The 12,237-nt window shown below is 39.5% G+C and overlaps 1 protein-coding gene and 1 pseudogene across 2 annotated transcripts in view; both read right to left on the bottom strand.

Moving 5' to 3' along the window:
* COL8A1 (collagen type VIII alpha 1 chain) overlaps window positions 1–12,237 on the bottom strand; it is a 158,749-nt gene that overhangs the window by 65,397 nt on the left and 81,115 nt on the right. The window lies entirely within an intron of this gene.
* LOC146397773 (mitochondrial fission regulator 1-like pseudogene) lies at window positions 2,063–3,115 on the bottom strand (annotated as a pseudogene).

Here is a 12,237-nt window from a genome sequence, read left to right on the forward strand (position 1 = left end):
TCCTTCTACCCCTGCCAGGGCACTAAACATGTGAGTAAAGCCATTTGAGTCCCTTTAGTTCAGTCAATCTACTAGGTGAATAAGCCATAAGAGAAAAAGATCCTAGCCAAGACCCATAGAATTGTGAGATGAAATAAAATGTGGGTTGTTTTAAGCCACTACATTTTGATGTAGCTTGTTAAGCAGCAATAGTTAACTGGAGCATAGCCTCTTATATGTGTGATATTTTTGCAATAAAAATTTAAAAATTGAATGTAAAAGATACTCTGGGAAAAATTGTCAAAGACAGTCAATATCCTTTCTATATAAAGAGTGCTTACAAATCACCGAGAGAAAAATCACTAACATTGTATTAAAAAAATAAACAATTCAATGAACATAAAATTCGCAAAAGAAAAATAAAATGGCTAGTGTAATAAATGAGTAAATTTTTCTTTTCCTTAAGAAACAAATCTCTCTAAATCCTTTCTTTAATGTCAGGTAGTAATTCAACCTCATTTTAGGAAAAGGAAATGTGAATTAAACAATGGAATTAAAATTTGTGTTATCAAATTGGCAAAGATAAAAAAATAATATTAAATGTTGTTTTGGGTAAAGTGGGAGTATACATTGTACAAACTTTCTGGAAAATAAGTTCATATTACATATCCAGAGTTAAAAAAAACCCTATTTCTTTGACACTGCTAGGAATCTAGGCATTTAGTTAAGGAAGTAATCAGAAAGGAAGTAAAATAATATACAACATATTTATCACAGTTCTATTTATAGAAGCAAAAATACAGAAGTGAGCTAAACGTCAATACAGTTAAATAAGTTATGTATTTTATATTACAGAATATTTGTTCATTATTCAGAATGAATATTTAAGGATATTTTATTTGTTAGTTCTGACCTGGGGACACCATAGTAGAGTAGAAAAAACTGATCCCAGACACCAGGCTTTGAATCTTGGATTTGCCATTTACTTTTGCTGGATACTTGGAAATTTTGATTTATCTCTCTGAGTTTCAGTTTTCATATAAAGAAAATGGGCTAAGTGCCTATTCCCTTGGACTTGGTGATCACTAAACCAAATTAGGCATGTAAAAATAAGCATAAGAGTTCCTCAATAAGCACTGTCTCTTACAATCCAAGGACACTATTTAAGTTCCACATCAAATTCAAATTACTATTCAAATTCACTAAAAGTTGTTTCACTCTGGCTCCCTCTATTTATATCTTTCTGCCATAGTCCATAGAGGGGTCTTAAAAACAAAAATAAATGAGTAAAATTTTCTTTTCCTTAAGAAACAAATCTCTCTAAATCCTTTCTTTAATGTCAGGTAGTACTTCAACCCAAACACACATGATATGCACTGTAGAGAAAGGAACCTGAGGGCATTTGAGTCATGCCTGCTGTGGTAGGGACAAAATCTGGCCCAAAGGCAAAGGAGCAGTCAAGGGGCTGGAAGGAGGGTGGTACTTTTTTGCCTCCCCATTTCTCTTTCCTACTGGGCTTAAAGTCTGGGGAAGAGGAAGAGTTTTCAATCAGTGGAATCAATGAGGCCCCAGGGTCTTGGATGGTAGATTTGGTTGTACAGTATTATAAAATATGTTTAGGAAAAAAACGTCCCAGGCCTGCCAGTGGCAGCCTAAGTGTCAGCCGGTCCAGTTGCCCAACCTCTCCATGTAGGTGTTGGACAGGGAAGAGGGGGAGGATGATTGCTGGACATGGGTGTCAGCCCATGATGGAACATCATAAGATTTTCCTTGCTCTGTGAACTTGCACATAAACTCTTATAGGCCTCTCCCCTCAGCCCTACAAGGAAGCAACTGAGAATGCACTCACTCACAGCTGGGCACAAAGTGTCCCGTGAGACCAGTTATGGGGTCTAATGAAGTGAAGTTGCTCATTTATTTAGGACCTGTTTTCACCCAGACGACGAAAAACTAGAAACTTCTACCTCGCCTTTAAACCGGCACATTCCAACCTACACAATTACCTGTAATGTGTCTCAGCTCAAAACAGGCCTTAGCTTCTGCCAAGTTTGAAGTATGGAAAACGTATAATGCAGCTCTCCTTTTTTGGGCTAAGCTCTAGCTTCCGGCAAGACTGTTGCAGATTGCTAATTGAGAGGCAGAAACACCTGTGGTAAGGAAGGAATTTAGGCGCATGAATGAGAAGGCGTTTGCAGAGCTGAGGGCTATCAGTTTCCTTTTCTCCTGATACCTTCTTCCTTCAGAGCAAACTTCCTCCTCAGGACCTCAGAGATGAGTATGGCAGGATTTTCCTGCTTCAGTCAACTGGGCTTCTGATCTTGGCTCTGCTTCTTCAGGATCTCTATCATGTCTGCCGAGCTGCTGGCCTGGGATGGAGATGCAACAGCACTGTATTCTGGTCTGCAACAAAAGGGCTGGCAGAACAAAGACTGATGCAAGCTCAGGGACCTCTAATCAGTTTCCTCGGTGATGTCTTTAAACAAAGGAAGTTGTCCAGTGGAATGAGGATCCCAAACAAGGTAAGGGGAAACAGACCTTTGAACTTTCTGGAAACAAGAGATCTGTTGTTAATGAAGCTGAGCCGCCGTCAGCTGCCACTATTTTAGCAATCTGCCTGCGCAGGTGGCTCAGCTCATCCTGCAGCTCTTTGGCATGGCCTGGGGTGGGCTTCTGCAAGGCCACGAGCCTCTCCTCAGACCCACGCAGGTTGGGCACCAGGCATGGAGCTGCACGACAATCAGGGGGCTGGGCTTCCGCTGGCCTTCTCTCAGGGATCCCCCTCCTGACCCAGGCAGAAGACTCCTCTTCATCTAAGCATCCAAGCGATGCCAACCAGGTATGGACTGTGGGTGCACAGGTCAGAGGTGCTAGGTGTTCAGGGTCTCCAAGGATGCCCCACAGGGACATGGCTTCAGTCACAGGCTGGTACTGATTCTTCTCCTACCTTTAAAGCAGCTCCCCCCCATGCGGCCTATTTTGCCAGATTGGGGTGGTCACATTGGCATCCATTCCTGACATTTCAACTGGCTCTTGCACTTGAAGGGTAAGGCAGCCGCAGGGCAGCTCTGGGGGTTAAGGCAGCGGGAGGCTTGACTCCTTCATACCAGGCCATCTTAAGGAACACCAGACTTCTCCTCTCTGACTCCAGCTCCGGCCTTACTCACTCACGACCTCTCCTACCAGAGAGGGGGCCCATCCTCAACCACCCTCACTTCCGCTCTAAATTTCCTTATTTACAATTCTTCCATGGTTCCAATTTCATTTAAAATGTGTCTACTCTTGGGAATTCCTGTCGTGACACAACGGAAATGAATCCGATTAGGAACCATGAGGTTGTGGGTTCCATCCTTGGCCTCGCTCAGTGGGTTAAGGATCTGGCATTGCTGTGAGCTGTGATGTAGGTTGCAGACGCAGCTTGGATCTGGGGTGGCTGTGGCTGTGGCTGTGGCGTAGGCTGGTGGCAACAGATCCAATTAGACCCCTAGCCTGGAAACTTCCATATGCTGCCAGTGCAGCCCTCAAAAAAAGAGAACAACAGCAACAACAAAAATGTATCTACTCTTACTCTGCTTGCCACAAAGATGGGGTGAACTTTGAAATCAGATCATGCCATTTACCCAATAAATACCCCAACTCTTGCACCCAGTAGTTCCTCATAGCACTTAGATTAGACCTAAACTTCTTTTCTGGCTTCCACGGTCTCTGTGTTTTTTACTTTGCCAATTTCCTCCCCCCGCCTCCCCAATTTGCTCCCTGTCCCCCTTTGCCCTTTATTCTCCAGCTACACAGGCCTTTTCTTTATGGAAAACATGCTGGTCCCCACTTTCAGGCCTTTGCTGTTTTTGTACCTGGAACACTCTTCTTCCAGAACCCTGCTACGCTGGGTCCTTCACTATTTAAATCTCAGTTTACAGGTCACTTCCTCAGAGTGATTTTTCTTGACTATCTAATCTAAAGTCAGCCACTCATTTTCACACATCTCTATAATCTAAATCTCTTTCACTAAATAGTAGCTCTCATATGTTCCCTAACTTAATTTTTTTTTGGCTTTTTTGGGCCACAGGTGCAGCATATGGAGGTTCCCAGGCTAGGGGTCTAATTGGAGCTACAGCTGCTGGCCTATGCCACAGCCACAGCAATGCTAGATCTGAGCTGCGTCTGTGACCTATCCAGTAATGTTGGATCCTTAACCCACTGAGTGAGTCTAGGGATTAAACCTGCATCTTCATGGATCCTTGTCGGGTTCTTTACCACTGAGCCATGACAGGAACTCCACATTCCCTACTTAATTATGGATTTTATTTATTCATAGTCTGCTATAACACCAACAACTCCTTTCTCCCCACTCCTCCTTGACAGCAGGGAACTTGTTCGTTTTGTTCACTGTAACATCCCTTGCAAACAAAGCTAGGATGGGCACATGGTAGGTGATCCATAAATATTTGCTGGATGCCTTGTAAATATGCTTTGCACTTCAAAAGTACAAAGCTTAGCAGCACAAAAGAAACACCATATGACACCATTAAAAAAACCCAGATATTGCAAATGGTATGGACATTTTAAAAATCTTCGATGGTTCTGATTAAAGTACATTACTTCAGTTTTGAAAAGAGAAAAAACACACACACACACAATCACAATGTAAAATTATTTCAGGAGTGTGATGAGAGGGCCCCTGTCAAATCACATACTATTAAAACTATACCACTGCTCAACAGGATCCTTGCTTTGAACTGAAAAATGTGTTCCTCCCACCAATATTTTTATTGCTGCTGAACGTACGATTTATTTACCAGATAAGGAACAAATCTTAATGAAAGATTCTCCTTTCAGCATTGCAAGTGTTGAAAACAGGGTTTCATTGTTGAGGGTAGTTTAATACAAATCTCTGGAATGAGGAGATGTCTTAATTGCCCCACTGAGTGGATGGAATTAAAGCTGTTCCTTTTGCTGTCATTCTCTCTGGAACTGCAGTAACCTTGTGGTTGGGTCTCAGTGGCTAGCTAGGATCACAAGATTCTACAGTAATGAGATCTGTTTCTATAAAATTCATGAGAAAAATCTGAACTGCTATTTATAGATATGCCACACTATTTCAGAAATGATATAACATTCAACACTCAGGCACAAGTTTTGATATGTGCGTCAGCGTAGCCTATCCCTACCAGTTTTGAATTTCTTCCACAAAGGAGACAGGCCACATTTTTATGATTTTTTTTTTTTGTATGTACTGACATGGAAAAAGTTCCATGATAACAGGTGTGTGTTTGTATATACACACACATATGTATAAAAGTTTTATTGAAGTATATTTGATTTACAACATTGTAATACTTTCTGCTGTACAACAAGGTGATTCAGTTATACACACATCCATTCTTTTTCAGTTTCTTTTCCCATATAGATTATTACCAAATATTGGGTGAAGTTCCCTGTGCTATAGAGCAGGTCATTCTGTATACCATAGTGTCCATATGCCAGTCCCTTGAGGGAAAAGGAAATACACTCTATTAAACATGTCCATTGGTCCAGTCTCCTTGTTAATTGTGTTGTCTGTACAGCCTCATTTAAACCTTAACAACTGTGCAACACAGGGGTAAAGGCCATGAGAAGACAGATCTATTTGCTCACACAATATTGAAAAGATTGGTGGATCAGAAAGAGCAAAACCAGAGTTTCCATTGTGGCACAGTGGAAACAAATCCAACTAGGAACCATGAGGATGCGTGTTCGATTCCTGGCCTCGCTTAGTAGGTTAAGGATCCGGCATTGCCGTGATCTGTGGTGTAGGTTGAAGATGCAGCTCAGATCCTGCATTGCTGTGGCTGTGGTGTAAGAAGGCAGCTATAGCTTTGATTCAACCCCTAGCTGGGGAACCTCCATATGTTGCGAGTGAGGCCTTAAAAAGCAAAAAAAAAAAAAAAAAAAAAAAAAAAAAAAAAAAAAAAAAAAAAAAAAGAGCAAAACAAACTTCTTATCTCACTGAAATTATCCCAGAGTTGAGTTTTAATTTTTTCAAGGGACACTGTATTTCACTTTACGGATTCATGGCAGTTGACTGGAATAGGGAAAATGTTCATTGATTTAATAATGTTATTAAACTGGGAATAAGATTTCCATAGGAACTGTGCATTTGAGTGGTTTAGAAATGCCAGGACTTTCTAAAGACAATTGGGTGAAGTAACTTGAGGTTCCGAGAAGGTATTGTTATAGTCCCATGGAGCAGCACAACTAGTTTGCTTTCATTATAATGTTTGGAGAGCTAGAGGACGGGGCAGGTGGGCCATTTCCCTTTCCCCACCCATCCGAAGGAAACCTTCATACTTCAACTGATTTTTACAAAAATTTCAGGTTGTTCCACCTCAGATAAAACTTGGAGTGTGAAATTCCGTATCTACTAAAACAGGATCAATTCTGAATTAATGACTAAATCCATAAATTAGGAGAGAGGGAAAAAAATCTCTGAAGTTCTACTAAGCCACCATTGATGGTCAGGACTGTGGATTACTGGCTTTCTTTTAAATATATTATAGTTAGAGAGACACTCTAAAAATCCTCATTATGGTCACACAGTTCAAAGAAGCCAAATATAAGTGATCTGGCAGAAGAAAGGATTGAAAACATCTAAAGATATTGAAGTATATCAGAAATTCCTACTAGTTTGGAAGAGGAAGGATCAAGTGAAAAATCAATGAATGCTTCAATATGTGAATAAATTTGAGAAACAGTGACTTCAGAAAACTGGAGAGCAGAAGCTTCACTAGTAGGAATCTAAAATTAGGTTCTAATACAACGTAAGAAGAAATCATTGACAGGGAGTAGTCAATGAGATTTTCCTTCTAGGGGCATCCTCCTGGCACTTTTGCAATTGATAGAAATATATCAAATATTTCCCAGAAGTTCCTCATCTTTGCTGATAAATTATAGCCCTTTTCAAATAAAACTATTAGATAAAATTTCAGATAGGATAAAATATTAAGAATATAATGGTCACTCAAGGTATGATTAGAGGTCTTCTAAATAACAAGTTTCAGGAAAAAGATGAAGGTTATGTCTTTGTAAGGCAAATATTCAAGGAGAATCTAGTATGATTTCTTCTTTCAGTTTTCCAGATATTTTGTAATGCTTAAATTGAACCAACAAGTGCAAAGTGAATTCTTTTGTTTGGGATAATTATAATTTAACATCCTTGCATTCAATCATCTTGTCATTTCCATTATTATATTCATCCATAAAATTAAATAATAAGTAATTGATTAATTAAACATTATACCTCATCCAAGATAACCTGTGAAGCAATTTTTTCAGGCAAGTTTAAAAAAATGCATTGGGTGAGTAAATTTTGATCTCGTTTCGCCCCCTTAAAAGTTGATTCATTCTCATTTAAGACTAATTGATGATACTGATTCAGTAATAGCTAATTAAAATGATGCCCCCAAATAATCATGTACTGTTTCCCCTTACCCTCATAACCATCAAACATATTTCCCAAAGTCCAAGGTCAAGTTGGATTTCTAGAAAGAATCTTTTCAAAGAAATTGTTCTAAATTAAGCCATACCTCTGTAGCAATAGTGACAGTTATGACTTATTGAGGGTGTCTCACATGACGGGCTCTGTGCTAAGCATATTTTACATACATATTATATTATTTAATCCTTACCATGATTCTATGGTATGGTAACTATATATTTGCTATCACTTAATAAAGTTTTAAATTAACTTCCTACACACACACACACACTTTGGAGATAGAGTTTATGTTTTGCTACCCTCTCTCTCCCCAGCACACAATGAATGGCTCATAATTGGTACCTAGAAAATGTTCACTGAAGTAAATGAAATGTCACTTCCTGTGCTTTTCCTGAAGGAAGGGTTTTTATCAATGATTTTGTCCTTTGATGTTAACTTTGAAGACATTTATGGATGAACAGACATTGGAAATTTTTAACCCAACTAAGAAACATGGATAGACTTGTTTCTCTCCTCTTGGGTCAATGAGGAAGGCTGGCATAAAGTAAGGTTGGAGCAAGTGTGTGTGGGGATTGGTAGGAAGGGAAAAATATTAATTTTGGTGAAAATGACTTTTATTTCTTTTGGGTTGTAAACATAAGCTAAGAGAGTGTGAACTTAATAGTCTTCTGTGGAGTATCTGAAATTTCACAGATGATGCTCTGAACTGAGCTCTAGTAAGACTGGGCTTATATAGAAGAGAAAGGAGGAGCATGGTGGTGAGCAAGCTCCCTCAAAAAATACTGTGTATTATTTTCTGAGTACATTTCAGGCCCTGTTTATTAGATTTTCCAGTTGCTGATTGGACCCTTGCCCTTATTATTCTGTTCATGATGGTCCCTGACAGTGTGCTTTGGTGTGCTGCATACAGGAAGGCCATGGGATGACATAGAGTTTAAGAACTGAGTCGTCTCCCTCCAGTTTGATTAATCCATGGAGTTTACTGATAGATTGAACACACAGTATTGTAGAAAGCAAATTAAAAAGACTCTATGCCTTGCCTCCAGGAGCTCACAATAAAAACCAGACAATAGTTGTGGTGAATACAATGGGGCAAACAGATGCACAGCTGTATAAACAGAGAAGTACAACAAATTAGAGAATGTTGGTATGAACTGGGGGTGCGACCGCTGTTTGTGTGCTGCAAATGGGGGAAGTTCTGCAAGTTGCAGAGAACTCGCTGGAGTCTGTGTGAGGGCCAGGAGGGAGAGTGCAATGGCAGTGGTGGAATCATCCTAATTCTTTCAATTTGGATTGGGAAGATGGGGGAAGAGGCTTTTTTCCTTTACTGGTATTTACTCCAAAGGCACATGTATCGCTACTTAGGTCTAGGTTCTTTTGAGAGATTTGGTTGTAACCAGCCTAGGAAAGAAAATAAAAAGTATTAAGCAGGGCATAGCCTGCCAGAGAGATTTCATAAGCCTTCTTTCCACTGGAAAGCAGGCTAAAAAGAAAATAAAAACCAGAGTTATTATAATTGTACATTCCACGTATAAGCAACCAGCATATGCCAATTGATTTTCCAAGGAAATGATTACTTTGGGTGAGTTTATTTATTTTATTTTATTTTTTTATTAAGGGCAGTACTTTTCACCATCGTCTAGAATTTGCTCTCTTTGACATCATGAATATTGTCAGGGATTAATCTGGACTTCCAGAATTCAGCTAAAAGCGAATTCCAGGCAGGTCTCTACCTCAACCACCCAGGGCTGATAGATATCTCTCCTCCCTTAAATATATCCAGATAGGGAATTTAAAAACCTCCCCAGGAAACTTTTCCAGGGTTTATAAAACCTTCACTGCCAATGAGATCTTTCCATCTAACTTAAATTCTTTTGCTGTAATTCAAATTCATTTCCTCTTTGTTCCTCATTAGAGAGGGGGTACTGCCCCCAATAGCCATTCTTCTGAATACAGCTGTTAAGTACATACTTCAGGCTTCTTTCCTGGACACAAAGGACTTCTGTTTCAGATGTCATCTATTTATACTTTTTTTTTTTTTTTAAACTTTGATTTCTGGCTTTTTCTCAAATTCTCAAGTAATCTGTTAAGATCTCTTAAAATTATGAATTCCATAACTGATTTCATGAGGTTCATTCTACAAATGTCGACATATCAAGATGCCCCATTTCCCTAGTTCCATTCTTTTTGTCTTTTTGCCATTTCTTGGGCCGTTCCCACGGCACGTGGAGGTTCCCAGGCTAGGGGTCCAATTGGAGCTGCAGCCGCTGGACTATGCCAGAGCCACAGCAACGCGGGATCCAAGCCGCGTCTGCGACCTACACCACAGCTCAGGGCAACGCCAGATCCTTAACCCACTGAGCAAGGCCGGGGATTGAACCCGAAACCTCGTGGTTCCTGGTCAGATTCATTAACCACTGAGCCACAATGGGAACTCCAGATTTTTTTTTTTTTTTTTTTGTCCCTAGTTCCATTCTGATCTTATTGATTAGGTCATTAAAATATAAAAATATAAAAGAACATTGGAATTTGTATTTTATGCTTTCTTGGGATGGGTGAGATGACAGTCTTAATCCATTAATGGCCACTTCCTAGTTCTTAATGCCTTGGGCAAGAATTTACCTCTAGACATCACAATGATGTGGGGAGGGGGGGAAAATGTCTTGATTTTTCACAACTAGAAAGTGAGAAGATGGACAAAATAGTTTTAAGGTTTTATGTACCTTTAATATTCAATGATTTTAAGACTAAGTTCTAAGTAGTAATTTGGCCAAAAAGATCAGCTATTTTTCCTTAACTGTTGCTTTTCTTCTGCACATTGGTTAATGTGTGTCATCCTATCACTGATTTCTAAAGCAAGAAACTCTAAACTCTATGTAAATTTTTTATTGAGGTATAACTTGCATATTTTAATATAAGTCCTCTTGGGTACCTATTTCTACTCATGTGGTATGTTAATGTTAAAGGGTATGAGCTTTTGCATATGCTAAGTCATTTTTCAGTTTATTTTTGCCTGAACGTTTTTGCAAGGCCACTGACATCATCTATGACTGTTTCATTAAATAGCTTTTAATCCATGGGGAAAGTCTGTAATTCCGCATCTTCTCTATTCACATAGATAAGCTTCCCATCTCTCATGCTCCAGGGTCTTTTAAAGCACATCCTAAAACAAGCATATTAAGAAGATAGTGACACAGAGGGTTCTCTTTAAAAGGCAATTCCTTTATTTCAAACACTTAAGTAGCATTTTTTAAAAAATTTACATTATTGAAAGAATTTTCAAAAGTAGGGCACTGAAAAAAGGCCACAGTAGAAATATTTTTGGGGTGGATCTCTTTTGCCAAGTGATTATATATTGAGTGATCAATTTTCACTTCATTTCCTTTTAAACTTCTGCTGAACTTTGAATTAAGCATCAAAGGGCACATCAGAGTTAGTCACAGCACCTCCCTCATTTAAGAAACCAAGTATCTGCTGAAATATTCTCAAGGGTTTTATAAGAAAGATGGATATTTTCTTCCGCTCTTTTGCATTTTTATGCATTAGCCTGTTTTTCCATTGCTTGACTTGAAAAATGTTCTTCATCAAACCTCCTGACTAATTAAACAAGGGAAGTCTGAATTTACTCACACTCCAGATAACAAAAATGGGATGAGTAATTGTATAAACTTGAGCCACTCTTCTATTACCAGGTTGCCAGCAATTTATTTTCTGCTTCTAACAGCAGATCTACCTGGATTTTAAGCATTTCATTGGCGCCTTCTGTGGGCATCACCAGGACCCTCTCTTCTCTCTCTCAGCCCTCTCCACCTAGGCTGTGACAACAGCTTTCCTACCAACAGAGCACAAAGCAAGGGCTCTGAGCTCACTGGCTGGCTTAGCAGTCAGCTGACATTTTTAAGTTCTTCTGATGTTTTTGTTCTGTCTTGCACCACATAACTCACATTACATGTCCCTGAGTAACATTCGCACTTTTCACCCAGTAGGCATGCCTCTGGCTTGGTACTGGAGCTGACCGTGTGCGTGGGGTGTGGCATGCCTGCGCTCCCCTATCTTTAGTGCTACTCCCAAATTCTGAATGGCTCTGACGGTGCTCTTCCCCAGGCCTTGCCTTTCATCTTTTCATCTCTTTCTTTTCATTCCTCCTCTCCCGCTTCTTGTTTGCCTGTCTTCCCCTTCTCTCATTCTTCTCACTATACTGAAATCACAAGCAAAGATGTGTGGGAAAAAAAGGGCAAAGAGACTCTTGATGGGGTCTTTCCCCCGCAGTCCTTTTAGTTCTCTGAAATTCCTCATCATCCTTCTAAGGTCTTGACTTAAAAATTCTGCCTTCATCCTCGGTTTTAATTGCAAAAACAAAGATTGTCTTCTCTTAGCTCATAGTCCAGCACTGGGTTCCAGTTTTTGGACACACAGCCTGTTTTTTAACTTTTCTAATACATTAGAATTACTAAAGAGTTCATTCAGCAATGATAAACCAATTCACACATGGCTCAGAGTGATGGAAAGGATTGTGAATTCAGGTTTTTTCAGGTAATTATGCCAACTTACATGACACATTTATGCAAAAAGCTGCTTTTTGGTGACTATAAAATTCTCTTGAAATCTCCTGCTGAAAATTTATATGCCATTATTATCCTTATGCAACGTTATCACCATGTATTCTAGAAAGAAAAATTCAGGTAAGCTGGGGGCCTGTCTAGGAAGTCCAGAGTAATATAATATATATGCACAGTAAAAACTGGCCTTAAGAACATGTTAAATGGAAGGTCAGTAGGATTCTGAAA

Source organism: Sus scrofa, chromosome 13 (assembly GCF_054392235.1).
Source record: "Sus scrofa isolate SSC_HxYL_T2T_F1_AM1 chromosome 13, Sscrofa_HxYL_maternal_Yorkshire_Landrace_v2.0, whole genome shotgun sequence".
Taxonomy (NCBI): domain Eukaryota; kingdom Metazoa; phylum Chordata; class Mammalia; order Artiodactyla; family Suidae; genus Sus; species Sus scrofa.